We start from the raw sequence: 14,074 nt of genomic DNA on the forward strand, positions 1-14,074 counted from the left end.
AAAAAATACAGCCTTGTTTTAGGTTGCCTGTCACATGGCGGGATGAGAAGTGCAGTTTTGGCAAAACACACTGAGCCGATGAGCTAGATAGGCCACATTTGCACAAGGTTAACAGGGCTTTATATAGTCTGTAGTTTTAAAGACTTTTTTGTTTAATAGTTCAACTGTTTTGATGGAAATTCAGCCTCAGTTCGACACTTCCTTCTCTGCCTAATGTTATTTTGACAATGATGATTCATATATATATAAAAAAAAAAAGACCAATATAAAGGAAGGAAGTGATGGGACTTGTGTCTGCACCCCCCTTTCCTGTCCCTGACCACTGCCTCGCTCTGTGCAGTGCTTCCTCTTAAGTCCTATTTTCTATACTGTAAACAAAGCCTGTGTCATCTACACCCGACTTGACAGACAAAAGTATTGGGACATCTGTTATAACTGTTGAAAATGCCCTTGTCTTCCATTCAGATAGTGCATACTACTCCTAAAAGGCTAAAAACTAGTACTAGAAACACATCTCTCACCATGACATGTGACATCGGGGCGAGATCCGACAAGAGGAAACACCTGGCCGCAACGCGTAGCAAGCAGTGAGAGGGGGCCCATTTGGCTTCTATTCTCCTCATACAGATTCATTCACACGTTGAGTGGATCTATACCGACGCCCGCCAAAATCAACTTTTTTTTAAACATAGGATGTATGTCAGTTTGCGTGGAGGGGAAACGCTGTGTATTTGAGTGGTGTAAAAATCAGTATCCGTTTAGATTTGAGCTGTTACCGCAAGTTGACTTCCTACATGGCCTGGCTGTTTTCTTTCACCGCCTAACAAAACAATGTTAGCTTACCAGTGATATCTTGCACTCTCAGGCCTGTTTGAAATAATGTGAATACTCCCAAATTACAAATTGTGCACCCCTACATGGAGAAGAGCTGCATAAAATAGCCTCCCTCGCCATCTTCATTCATGAAGACGAATGGATGCCATGGCGACCAGACGAGGCAAAACGACATCATAAGGCCGAGGTCACCTGTCTGTCACGGCCGTCTGGCTCCCCTCCACCCTCGGGGGACCTGACCCGTTCCCTGTGGACCACCTAGGCCCAATCTCTGCTCTGTGCCACTGCACATCTGAATGAAAAGCAAGCAGTCACAGAGGGCCCCGTGTTAAATATGGAAATCACACAGCAAACTCTCTGCTATGAGCCACTGGGCACAAAACAGCAAATTTGATCATACGGAGGGTGAAGAATGAGGGCCACATGCAAAAATGGCTGTGAAACTGTGTACACATACAGTGAAAGATTATGTTTGGTGGGAGACATTGCAGTTCCCCATGCAGGCAAATATTTTCTTGTGCTTTGTGGGAGCCTTCGCTTTAATCAATTTATTATGAGACACCAAGGTCCCTGTGTTAGTTCATTTACAACAGGGAAAACCACACACTGCATTTGTTTTGGGTACAGTGAGACCCATGGTGGGAATCACATATATTTGGGGAGAAGCATAAAACAAAACAAAAAACACAGCAGTAGAAACACTATAGAGTGGTGCCTTGAGATACAAGTCACCCCAATTGGGATTTGTTTTTTTTTGCAAGACAAACCGTCGCTCAAGTGAGATACGATCGCTGTTTGGTGGCAGTGAACTCAACTTCACAACAAGATAGTCAACAATTTTTGAAAAAAAGAGACTTCAAGCTGTTTATTGCCACTCCCAGATAGAGTTTACTGTCAACTAAACAACCAAAAGCTTTGCCTTATTCCATTTAGCTTAATGCTAAACCCCATAGGCGGGCTAAGGAATCGCATTGGTGTTAAAACCCTTTAAGCAACAGATATTTGAACACAAACAGTGTATCAACACATGGAGACAGACAATATAACAATACGTACAGGAATATTTTCTTTACCCGCTGTGAAGAATGACTAATATTACTCCAGTTTATTGAGTCAGTTGTGAAACCCTTATTCATGTGTCTTAAGTCCATAGGTGGCCAAGGCGTGCACACCAGAAGGAGCAGCACAGTGTCCATTGAATTGAAGCAAAACATTTTGAAGTCTTTAAATTCTATTAAATTGTAATATGACTTACTTATCTTACTTATTCTATTAAATTGTATATTTTCATGACGTATGACATTATAGAGCTAATTTCCCTTAATTGTTCTTTCTTTAATTTTTTTTAATAGCAAATGATCATTAACTTAGAATTTTATGGCTGCAACACATTCCAAAAAAGCTGGGACAGGTGGCACAAAAGACTGACAAAGTTGAGGAATGCTCATCAAACACCTGTTTGGAACATCCCACAGGTGAACAGGCTAATTGGGAACAGGTGGGTGCCATGATTGGGTATAAAAGGAGATTCCCTGAATTGCTCAGTCATTCACAAGCAAAGATGGGGCAAGGTTCACCTCTTTGTGAGCAAGTGCGTGAGAAAATAGTCCACCAGTTTAAGGACAATGTTCCTCATCGTACAATTGGAAGGAATTTAGGGATTTCATCCTCTACGGTCCATAACATCATCAAAAGGTTCAGAGAATCTGGAGCAATCACTGCAAGTAAGCAGCGAGGCCGAAAACCAACATTGAATGCCCGTGACCTTCGATCCCTCAGTCGGCACTGCATCAAAAACCGACATCAATGTGTAAAGGATATCACCACATGGGCTCAGGAACACTTCAGAAAACCAATGTCAGTAAATACAATTCTGCGCTACATCCGTAAGTGCAATTTGAAACTCTACTATGCGAAGCAAAAGCCATTTATCAACAACACCCAGAAACGCCGCCGGCTTCTCTGGGCCCGAGCTCATCGAAGATGGACTGATGCAAAGTGGAAAAGTGTTCTGTGCTCCGAAGAGTCCACATTTCAAATTGTTTTGGGAAATTGTGGACGTCGTGTCCTCCGGGCCAAAGAGGAAAAGAACCATCCGGACTATTATGGATGCAAAGTTCAAAAGCCAGCATCTGTGATGGTATGGGTTTGTGTTAGTGCCAATGGCATGGGTAATTTACACATCTGTGACGGCACCATTAATGCTGAAAGGTACATACAGGTTTTGGAGAAACATATGCTGCCATCCAAGCAACGTCTTTTTCATGGACGCCCCTGCTTATTTCAGCAAGACAATGCCAAACCACATTCTGCACGTGTTACAACAGCGCGGCTTCATAGTAAAAGAGTACAAGACTTGCCTGCCTGCAGTCCAGACCTGTCTCCCATTGAAAATGTGTGACGCATTATGAAGCATAAAATACGACAACGGAGAGCCCAGACTGTTAAACAGCGCAAGCTGTACATCAAGCAAGAATGGGAAAGAATTCGACCTACAAAGCTTCAACAATTAGTGTCCTCAGTTCCCAAACGTTTATTCAATGTTGTTAAAAGAAAAGGTGACGTAACACAGTGGTAAACATGACCCTGTCCCAGCTTTTTTGGAACAGCAGCCATAAAATTCTAAGTTAATGATTATTTGCTAAAAACAATCAAGTTGATCAGTTTGAACATGAAATATCTTGTCTTTGTAGTCTATTCAATTAAATATAGGTCGAACATGATTTGCAAAACATTGTATTCTGAATTTATTTATGTTTAACACAACGTCCCAACTTCGTTGGAATTGGGGTTGTATGTTTCTGTCCATCAAGGTACAATCTACACAAATGTACCCTAGGCATTGGAATTCAAGGTAGCTGGCGGTACTTTTTCCAAGGCTAGAAATATATTGCTACAGGATCTTTCCAAACTGTAAAAGTACAAAGGCCATGGCAATGACTTCCTAAGACTGCACTGCGGCATTACTTGAATGTTGGTCTGATTATCGCCTGGAGTGACATTTAACACAGGCTGTGCTACATCTGACATAAAAGGTTTACACATTGAGACAGTGCTACAATTCAGACATATTTCATAAATCCACCGACATGCTCACTACTATATGCTTATTTGACAAGCTTGCATGGCGGCAGACACGCAGAGTACATTTTTGTTTTTTGTTGTTTTGTTTTTTTTAATTATGACGTCTGCGACAGTGAGCTATAAACAATCATCTCTGCAATCAAAAGCGGCGGCGTCGACACGGCGCGTTGATATCATACATTCTCAAACCTGAAAAACTAAATTATTCATGATATTTGCATCATTATTGTCACAAAAATCAAGTGAACACAGGTGTAAAATAATATAACAGCTCCCAGATAGAAATATAAGGCTGGATTCTGCAGAAGCCTTTAGATTTGTATTGTATTTGGCACACATGCAATAAAATATAACCCTTCTGTTGAATGCAAATTTATGTAAAATAATTATCTTGGAGTTCAATAATTTGTCCTTTGGGGTACATTAGTGTAGCCTTGATTTCTACTATACCAATATTTCTGATAGCAGGTAACACATGCAAAAAAACAAACAAAAAAAGTCATTTACAAACATGATGCAGAATATTGCATGTGTCTGCAAACTGTGCAGGTTGTTCGGCACATCCAACAACTGCAGATGCAAATGGCCTTCACTTCACTGCGCTATTCCGTATTGGCTATTTGCACGCAGGAAAACCCGGCCACACGCTGCAAAACAGGTTCCATTCTATCAGACGGAAAAGGAGTAAAAATAGCACAAACGTGCGTGGACTCCCCAACACCATGGACACAAGTGTGTATGTGCAAACAAAATGGAAATACATCTAGAGAAGCTCTAGAATAGAGATGAGGCTACAACACTTAGAGGCCATTTTATTGCTTGTGCTGTGGTCAAGTGAGGTGCACCGAGCTCAATTCCACCACAACAATGGCAAAGAAGGCCGCAGAGACGAAACAGGGCTATCCCTGCTCCTTAACCCCTTTACTGCTGACCTGACAGTCGCTGGAGATGACAAATAGCCAGCGGAAATTTTATACACCCGGCATATGGCGGTTATGCACACGCATGTAAGATTTGTTAAAGATAACGGAAAACAATAAACAATAAGATGTGCACAAAGGTCCCATGAATCTATCAAGGGGCGGATGGAGTTTGCTTTCCTGACCAGAAAGAGGCAGCCGGTAGCTTCACGTCAGCCTCTTCTCTCAGTGAAATACGCCGCCGTGTGCTCTTTATGTCTTCGCATCCCCGCGTCCCTCGCTCGCTTCTCTTCTCCCTCTCTTTCTCCCCTCACATGCAGCACAGACATGGCTACTGCACATTTGCAAGTGAATTACACTTTTTTTGTCAGGATTTTATTGTGCGCGTGAATTGCCAAAAACGAGGAAAAGGGTGTGAGAGTGAGAGGGCGCTCCAGCATGGGCTCTTTTCTTTTCTTCTCGCCGTAATCCCGAGGAGGATAAGCTGTAAAGTACACAGAGAGGAAGTGCCACAGACCTCGGGTCCAGAACATCCGACCAGCACATTCCGACATCACAGAGCATTTGTGGGGAGACAGAAATTAAAGTAAATTAAAAATAAATTTAAAAAACTCACAAGGAAGTAAATTATTTCCTGAAAATCCAGGCATGATACTCATTATAAAATCATAACACTCAAAATATGATCTCAAACAAGACACAATATGACACAAATCCATTTATATGTTCTTTTTTTTTCGGGAAAATGACACTTAATATAATGTGCATACAGTATGGACGGTATTTTGTTTATATCTCTTTCACAATCATCTGGCCCTTTAAAGCAGCTCAAGAGATAAACGCACACTTTGCATGAGCCCCTATTGGGAGTGTGGCTGGTGCATGATGCCGGGTGACCTTGCTGTAAATTAGTTATGAGGCAAAAAAAAAAAAAAACACCTCAGCTGGATTTAGCTATTTATTTTCCCATACTAAATGTAAGGTCAGTAAAAGTGTGTGTTAATTAGTATAAGCTAACCTCAGGTGTGGACATTATTTCAAAGTAGTTTGTAAAAAATGCGTAATACACTAGTATGCATGTAGTACATATGAAATATTGACTGTACAGTTTTTGGTTACACAACGCAGGTTTCCCAGGCACTGATAAACAATGCCCGTGCGGTTATCACTCTGCAGAGAACACTAACATAGAGGAAGAGGAAGAGGATGACAAAGGAATAGGGGAGGATAAAAAGACGGCGTGCGTGTCGTCAGAGTCACAGGCCAGAGGGGCCCAACGTATTGTTCCAGGGCTCAGTATGGCGAGAGAAAAGCGACCTGTCTAAGCGTCCTCCATATTTTATGCATTCTGTCCTTTTGTGATGATAAGCGCCAGCGTGGAGGGTGGAATGCTGGCCTCCAGGGTCCAAAAGAGGGGTGGGCTGCGGTGCGGCTACACGCTCCGTTTTTTTTTTTTTTTTTTTTTTTTTTTTACAGCCCTCGTAGCCCGATTCTTAACCTAGTGTGTAATTGTGTCGTCTAACGATGCCAATCTGTCCTGTCGTCCGTCCCGCCACACTCCATGCTAGCTGCTGCGGCCCAAAATAGGATGTAGCCGCTATGCTATACACACGCGTGCACATACACACACACACACACACACACTCTCTTTCTCCGCTATGCTGCCACTCCTGAACAGGTATGGATCACATGGGTATTCTCCTGACCCTGTTTTGGTATAAAACCAACAAAACAAAATTACGATTCTAGTCCCATCCATAGCCACCCATTTCATTTTTTGGGGGTTGGTAGGAATTGGAATACAAATTTGTAAAAATTCACGAGCCGTATCATTGAGTCCTCGTCGACGAGGCTACATCAAATTTGCAATCCCTACACATTACTGAACGGAAAAGATTATTCTCCCGCCTCACAGACAGTGGCTCGTGAATAATGTCAGCATGTAGCGTCATTGGAGGTCGACTGATTCGTCTGCATAGTAACGCAAGTTTGTAGTTTTTTTTGTAAATGAATATAAAACTACACATAAATACGGGGAAAGTCCAACAAGGAATCATGAGTCATTCTCAACAAATGTGTTTCATCATTAAAATAACATAAACCGGTCTTAATGCAGCTGCGCACACACACTTTTTTTTTTTTTGTGGGGAGTCGTAAATCGAGGTGTCCTGCGCTGATTTAACCATGATTGTTAACATGAAAACATATTGGGAAAGAGCAAACCACAGAAAAACCCTGCCAGAGTTGCATATAAAAGGATGTCACTGACAAAGTAGGGGGTGGGGGAAAAAAAAGGAGACAGGGAGGAATTTTGGAGGGGGAAGTGAAGCCTGTTTGGACCACTGGCATTTAGGATCCGGCAGACACACACACACAAACACACACACCTGAGAGCACGGCAGTCATCTCATCCCACCCTCCTTTTCCCTCCTCCCGCCTCAACTGCTGAGCCGAGGTCCTGCCCACCGCCTGCTCCCTTCCTGATAGCATGACTCGTCGCGCTGTCCGAGCTGCGGGACAACTGGAAGAACTGGTCTTTATACGGCGCACGGCCTCGCATATGCAAAACCACAGCTCAGATTCGAACGGCCGTCTACGGCCGCGGTTCCCGTTGTCACGTATTCGTCTGCATCCGGGAAACGTCCACAACATCCATAGTGCCATGACAAAAGGAACTCCCTTTTGACATCTTTACCAATTTCACACAGTGGCAATTTGTATTTATTGTTCTATACGAGGCCTTAGCCTATGGCGCTCAACCAAAGAGGGCTCCCTCTGACCGAGGACATTGTCGGCGAGCTCCCCTGCTGGGCCAGTACCAGCCAACAGGAAGGTGGGAGGTAAAGAGGGAGCTAGCGCATTTGGAGGCACACTGAGGAGCAGATAGCCAGCGAGGGAGGGGAGCGAAATGGAGAGAAGGGGTCACGACTGCCAGAGGCGCCAACCTCCCTTGGCTCGGCGCTGCCGCCATACTACCAAACAAGCCTATCTATAGTCTCCGCTCGCGCCCGTTCGCTCGCGGAGACTCGAAATGCACACGTCGACATGTGAAAGAAGAGAACTGTGCAAAGAAAAAAAAAAAAAGAACCATATTGGACGACACGCTAGCGTCCTCTCACATCGTCATGCTAAAAAAGTGACAAATGATCGCAAGAGTAAAGGCACAAAAACAGAACGTGCACTGACTTTAATCATCACAAGTCATGTTTATTCAGCAAATGCAAAGCTGCATTTAAAAAAAAAAAATATATATATATATATATATATATATATATATATTTATCTTTCCAGAGAAATATTTTATTCATGATGTGGCCAACACATTAATACAACGTTGACAATTTAGTTTTGGAAAGAAAGCAATATGAAATGAGTATGAATTGCATGAAAAACATCTACATAAAAAAAAACAAGTGTGTGTACCACCTTATGTCAAATTTTCATTTTGTACCAAAAAAAAAAAAAATGAATATATATTTCAATTTCAGGCAAATGGCATAACCATATTCTAAACATAATTATGATGCGAATAACTCTACTATGTCATGAAGGCAAAATGAAAATGGCACCTTTTCAATTACTTTTACATAAATGTCATCTTAAAACAGCTACGATGGCATTTTGAACTCCTTGCAACCCAGTGAGTAGCAAAACACACACACACGCACACACACACGCACAACATGACCCATCATGCTACAATGCTAGACTGGCACATTTTCAAGTCTTTATAAATCTACCGGCAAAACGGCAAGGATGCAAGACAGAAAAATGCGGCTGAAGGTAAATATTTCTGTGCGTCCTGTTACAAAACAGACGAGGAAGACGAGGAGTAGGAGGAGGAGTAGGAGGAAGAGGAGGAAGAGTGTTGGTGTGACAGGAGAGGAAGGCTGATCACTTGAAAACTACCTGCGTGCTTTTCGCACTGGCGTCACTGCGGTCCACACATACAAAAAATATATATATTTTTTTTTAAATCTGCCCTCTCATTGTGGCTGCTCCCCGCCACTCTGAGAGGTAAGGCTGTGTTTATATGACCTCTTCCCCTGATTCCTCCTCTACGGCCTGTGGCTATCTGACCCCCACCCTCAGACCCCCACCCAGCCACTATTTTCCCCTCATTGCAATAATCGTCAACACCTTCTCACTTGCGCTATTATTTTCCCTTCTCACATCAACTACATGCAAAGTCTTATTTCTTGCTACTGACGACCACGAGTGTGTTTTGGTCTATATGCCACGCATCCCTACCCAAAAAAACAACAACAACAACATCCCCCTGTTCCTCCATGCAACAACACCCCCCCCCCCCCCCCAACCAAACCCTGACATAGTCCCACGGCTGTTTGGCGAGGGGGTTTCCTCTCCTTGCTTTTTTATCTGTGCACTCACTCCATGACCCTTGTTCCCCTTGTTTCATGCTGTCTGACCTACAACCCCCCCCCACCCCCACCCCCCTCCGTGTAAAATAGCCAAGCCACTGCTCACAAATCCTCCTCTTGCCTCTCCTTCGTCAGCCAAAACCGACTGGTTTTATTTTCTGTGCCTTTTTCATTTTTCACAATGCGCATTATGGGATTTGAAACTCATACAAATAACAGTTGGTCGTTTTCTGGCTGCAAGAAGTTCAATCCCCACACTGCACGCCTGGTTAAGTGGCCTTCAAATGCGACCCGCACTATGGCAAGTTTGCACTCCCGATGCCTATATGATGACACCAATAGGTCAAATGTTTTGCTTCCAGCCCTCCTGGAGGTCTGGAGCCGAGTGGTTGCAGTGCACGCACAAGAACCAGCAGCGGCTCCACGTCGCCCGAGAGCCGGCGTGCACTTTGCAGGGCTGGCTGGCGGTCCTCCCTGATCCGCTGCTGTCATGGAGGAGAACCCGGGGCTCCCTTTTTTTTTTTTTTTTCTTCCCATAGCACGCACGCACTTGCGCGCCACGTGCACGCGCGCGCGCACGCACACACACGAGGGATCGATTTGCACGGGACTTGGTCGGGGAACGGCTGAGAATCGACTTTAAAAAAAATAATAATAAATACGAGGCTCGAAAGAAGCAGTCGGGGCCGAGTGAGAGAGACGAGCCGAGCCGAGGTGGGACGAAGCCGAGAGGGGGGGAAGAGTGGCCGCGAGTCGGGGCGGAGGGCTCGCACAAAAAACAAAAACCTCCAGGAGAAAGGATCTCATAAAGCACCGCACTGAAGATCGACCTTCGGACGAGCACGCTTTTATATATATATATTTTTTTTTTAGGGTTTGTTTTTCACAAAATGCGAGAAGAGAAAGCCGCGAGAGAGTCGCCGGACCCACGCGGAGCCAACAGGCTGGACTCGGAGCTCCTTCCCCGGGGCTGCGCTCCGCGACGAGCCGCCCCACGAATCCCGTCGAAACACCCGCGATCCCTCCACGCACGTCCCCCGTCCTCACCAAAAAAAAAAACCAAAAGAAAAAGCCCCATTCTGCTTTATAACAGCTTCTTTTCTCTCTCTTTTTTTTTCCTCGTATGTCGAAGGATCTCTCGCTTGTTCTCGCCCGTAGACGAAGAGGAGAGGACGAGCGCTGATGTAAACACAGGTAACGACACAACCTGAACCCCTCACCCCACACACCCACTCCAAAAAAACAAAAAATGTAAAAAAAAAAACCTCGAAACTTCCATGAAATGAGAATTTCTTATACCCGGAACGGGAGTTTAAAAAAAAGAAAGAAAGAAAGAAAAAGGAAGCTGGGGACCAGCTCCGCTACAAGTCCACCGCCATGGAGGAGGAAAGAGGCTGACAGAGACAGAATACGACAACACACACTCACACGCACACACACCAAAAAAAAGGGGAGACAAAAGTTGAAACTTACAATGTGCCGCTTTGTGATGTTCGCTTTTTAATCCAGTAGCGAGACGACGGAGCTAAAGATCCCATCAAGGCGAAAAGAGTCCCCTTTCGGTCACTTTGCGCTCGGGGGTGGCCGAAAAAAAAAGAAAGATCATTGTTGTTGCCGAGTGCTTGGGTGGAAGGGAAAAAGAAAAAAGGGAAAAAAAAAAAAAAAAAAAAAAGGCGCAAGTAGGTAGCTATTAGTTGTTCAAGGCGATATCAAAAATAATTTGGATGCAAAGCAGCCGCAGTCCGGAGTTGGAGGCGCGCGAGGAAGAGGTGAAAGTGAGATCTGATGATTGGGGGGAAGAAAAAAAACTCTTTGGATCTTTATTCCTGCTAATTAGTTTCCTGCGAGAGAGAAGGAGGAGGAGGAGGAGGGGGGGGGGGAGAAAATGGCTGTGATTAATTCAGTGCGCATGTGCTTCATTACACAGGCACGAAGGGAAGGGCTAATTAGCCGCCTTGTGGATCAATAAGATTCAGCAGAGGAGAGCCGGCGGAGGGAGGGCGAGGAGGAGGGAGGAAGAGGAGGGAGGGAGGATGGATAGATACAAGGAAGGGCGAGAAGGGGGGGAAAAAGGGAAAAAAAAGAGGAAAGTAATGATCAGGAATAGAAAATATGGAATTAAGAGAGGCGGGAAGTAAGAGTTTGATTAGTGAAAGTGAACGCCGGCTGGCCGAGCTCCACGCTTCCACTCGGCTTGTACACTCTTTTCACACTTTTTCTCGCCTCCGGTGAGGGGGGGGGGGGATAACAAAAAAAAAAACTAAAAAAAAAAAAAAAACAACAACAACACTTATGACATAATTTAAAATTGTTTTTAACGCGCGTGTTGCAAATGATTTGCACACTTAAAGCGACCAGTGATGGATGTTTATTTGAGCTGGTTTTTTTTTTTTTTTTTAAATTGTTGTTGTTTTTATTTTTAAAACTTTCCATGAATTGGCGATGATTCGTCGTCGCTGTACAGTTGAACAAGTTTAAAAAAAAAACAACAAGTTTTTAAAAAATGCTTTCCAACTTTGCATTTACGATTAATGCAAAAACTGTATTTTTTATTATTATTTTTTTCCTGTATAAGAAACTATTATTTACATCAGAGTATTTTTTACATGGGTACATACAAGTCCAGCCGTCATAAAAGATGGATGAACTGATAAAGACACAACTGAAAATATTGTCACTCGGTGCAGACATACCGTTACACATCCATATTTCAATCACACAACTCTATGAGAATGTTAGTGATATTTCCATCTTTTAAAGTAACCCAAAAAATAAAATAAAATAAATGGAAGAAATACGTGTGCATTTGAAGCTCTTACGGTTCAACTTGGACAATACACACGCCCTCTTTTATTAAGATACTCTGTATGATAAATATGTGGCTGTGTGAGCAATATGACGGTAGGCACACGTCAATAAGTCGGTCGTGTAAAATACGTTATTATGACGTCACTGGTTCGTGGGGCACGCACAGACAAACGTTTTGGAATAGTTGGGACTAAAATGGAGAATCCTAAGAGTTTTTTTTTTTTTGGGGGGGGGGAGCTCTTAATGCACTCACGTTCTTTTTTGTCCTTTGTGTGTGTGTGTGTGTGTAAATGCAGTGAGAAAAAAAAAACGTGTCGTTTGCATTTAGGGAGGGGAAATATTTAGCTATTGGGTCAAGTGTCGGAAGAGATGGATCTGATAGAGCGAGGGGCAAAAAGCATGTCATTGTGACACATATTGTAAACAAACACACTGTCAATGCATTCCTTTTTTTTTTGTGTGTGTGTTTTTTTGTTTAAAGAAATAACCATACAAGTGAAGGAGAGTGAGGTGGCTCTTGTCTTCTTTTCATGACGCCATATTCGCCCTGTGGAAATGGCGAAACTCCCTTGCATGCGTAATATATACAATATACCCCTCTCTCTCTCTTGCATAATAAAGTATTTAATATTTTATACCCACTGTCCTCCGTGTCTATATTGCACAAACAAACATTGGATGCGTTGTGACGCTTGAGCGTGTGCTCTCCACAGAATAGTGCGTGAAGTGATGACGTAAGGCGCCATGTTTGCGGAAACAATGTGGATTGGATATTCTCCGCCGTAATGCATTCCAGGACAGGTCACATCGTAGATATATAACGTCTAGAGTTAGTCCGATTGGATTTACCCGACAGCATAAAGAATGTTTTAAATAGAGTGTAAAAGCGGCGCGGGAGTGTGTTTTATGTACTTTATAAGGTTATGGACGTGAAGGAATCCATGTCATCTATAGGAAAAAGCCGCCCGCCCACCCAGCCCGCGCGCTGTGTTACATCCTGGCATTTCCTGCACACTTGCCGTGCACAAGTTGAGGCTTGCAATGATACCTGTTTTCAAAGAGGGAAAACACACGCACGCGCGCCAGTGCGCGCTTTCCACGTCTGCAGGAATCTGGAGGATTTGCGACATGTCTGCTCTCTCTCGGGGGAGAAGGCGCTGTGAAAAAAAAAAAAAAAAATGAATGGGGTTGGAAATGGCGTGCGAGGGGGCTGCGAGATCATAAAAAGGAGAGGCCGTTGGAATTTCAGGCTGGTATGGAGGAAGACTTGCAAAGCCCGTCGGTGCAAAAAAAAAAAAAAAAAAAGGACTTTAGACAAGTGGATGCAAAAAAAAAATAAAAAATAGAAAATAAATAAATAATCCAAAAAAAAAAAAAAAGGCCCGAGTGACATTAGTTCATCCTCATCAGTTGGGGGGGCCTTTGCGTCGAGGGGGACGGGACCCTTCATGCTTTTAGGGCCTCTACGAAAATGGGGGGTTACAAAAGGGGGGAGGAGGGGGCTGCTTTTGTATGAGCAGCATTGGGCCTCTCTGTGGGAAGGGTGGGCGTCCACGTGCCAGCCTCAATAGGCGGCACATCCACGAGTGGCACACAACCTGTGGCGGTATAGGACACTCCGGGGACGTGACAAAGCCACGGAGAGTAGGGCTTCAAGTGACCACCATACGCCCCCCCCCCCCAAAAAAAAAATAATAAAGAAAAAAAAACACACACCCAAAATGGCGTTGATGTGCATCACGTGAACGCACCAGCATCTACAAATTACGCAACTTGAAGGGGAAAAAAAAATAAATGACATTATTATTATTATTATTTAATCCCCCCCCCCCCCTCCCTGGATGTTTGTGCGTCATTCAAGCGCGTGCACAAGCCTAACACTAAACAAAGCACAAAGGGAAACGGAGGAAACGAGCAGGGGTGAGCATTTAGGGGTCAAAGATTCTGTCGGGACAAGTCACAACTTCCTTTTAAGGAGGATGGCTGTTTTTAGTTGGACTTTGATTGATTGATTGATTGATTATTATTATTATTATTTTGGGCGGG

The 14,074-nt window shown here is 43.8% G+C and overlaps 1 protein-coding gene and 1 long non-coding RNA gene across 7 annotated transcripts in view; one reads left to right on the forward strand and one right to left on the reverse strand.

Moving 5' to 3' along the window:
- zfhx3b (zinc finger homeobox 3b) overlaps positions 1-14,074 on the reverse strand; it is a 272,875-nt gene that overhangs the window by 147,571 nt on the left and 111,230 nt on the right. The window contains exon 1 of one of the 6 annotated variants that reach the window (XM_061754414.1): positions 10,694-10,831. The exons of the other annotated variants lie outside the window; for them this stretch is intronic. The gene's annotated coding sequence lies outside the window, so the exon portion shown is untranslated. Of the gene's footprint in view, positions 1-10,693; positions 10,832-14,074 lie in introns of those variants that run through there. 6 annotated transcript variants of the gene reach the window in all.
- LOC133468489 (uncharacterized) lies at positions 8,957-12,665 on the forward strand. The gene is made up of 2 exons (XR_009785510.1): positions 8,957-9,488; positions 9,583-12,665. It is a non-coding gene; the product is annotated as an uncharacterized LOC133468489 (long non-coding RNA).

Source organism: Phyllopteryx taeniolatus, chromosome 2 (genome assembly GCF_024500385.1).
Source record: "Phyllopteryx taeniolatus isolate TA_2022b chromosome 2, UOR_Ptae_1.2, whole genome shotgun sequence".
Taxonomy (NCBI): domain Eukaryota; kingdom Metazoa; phylum Chordata; class Actinopteri; order Syngnathiformes; family Syngnathidae; genus Phyllopteryx; species Phyllopteryx taeniolatus.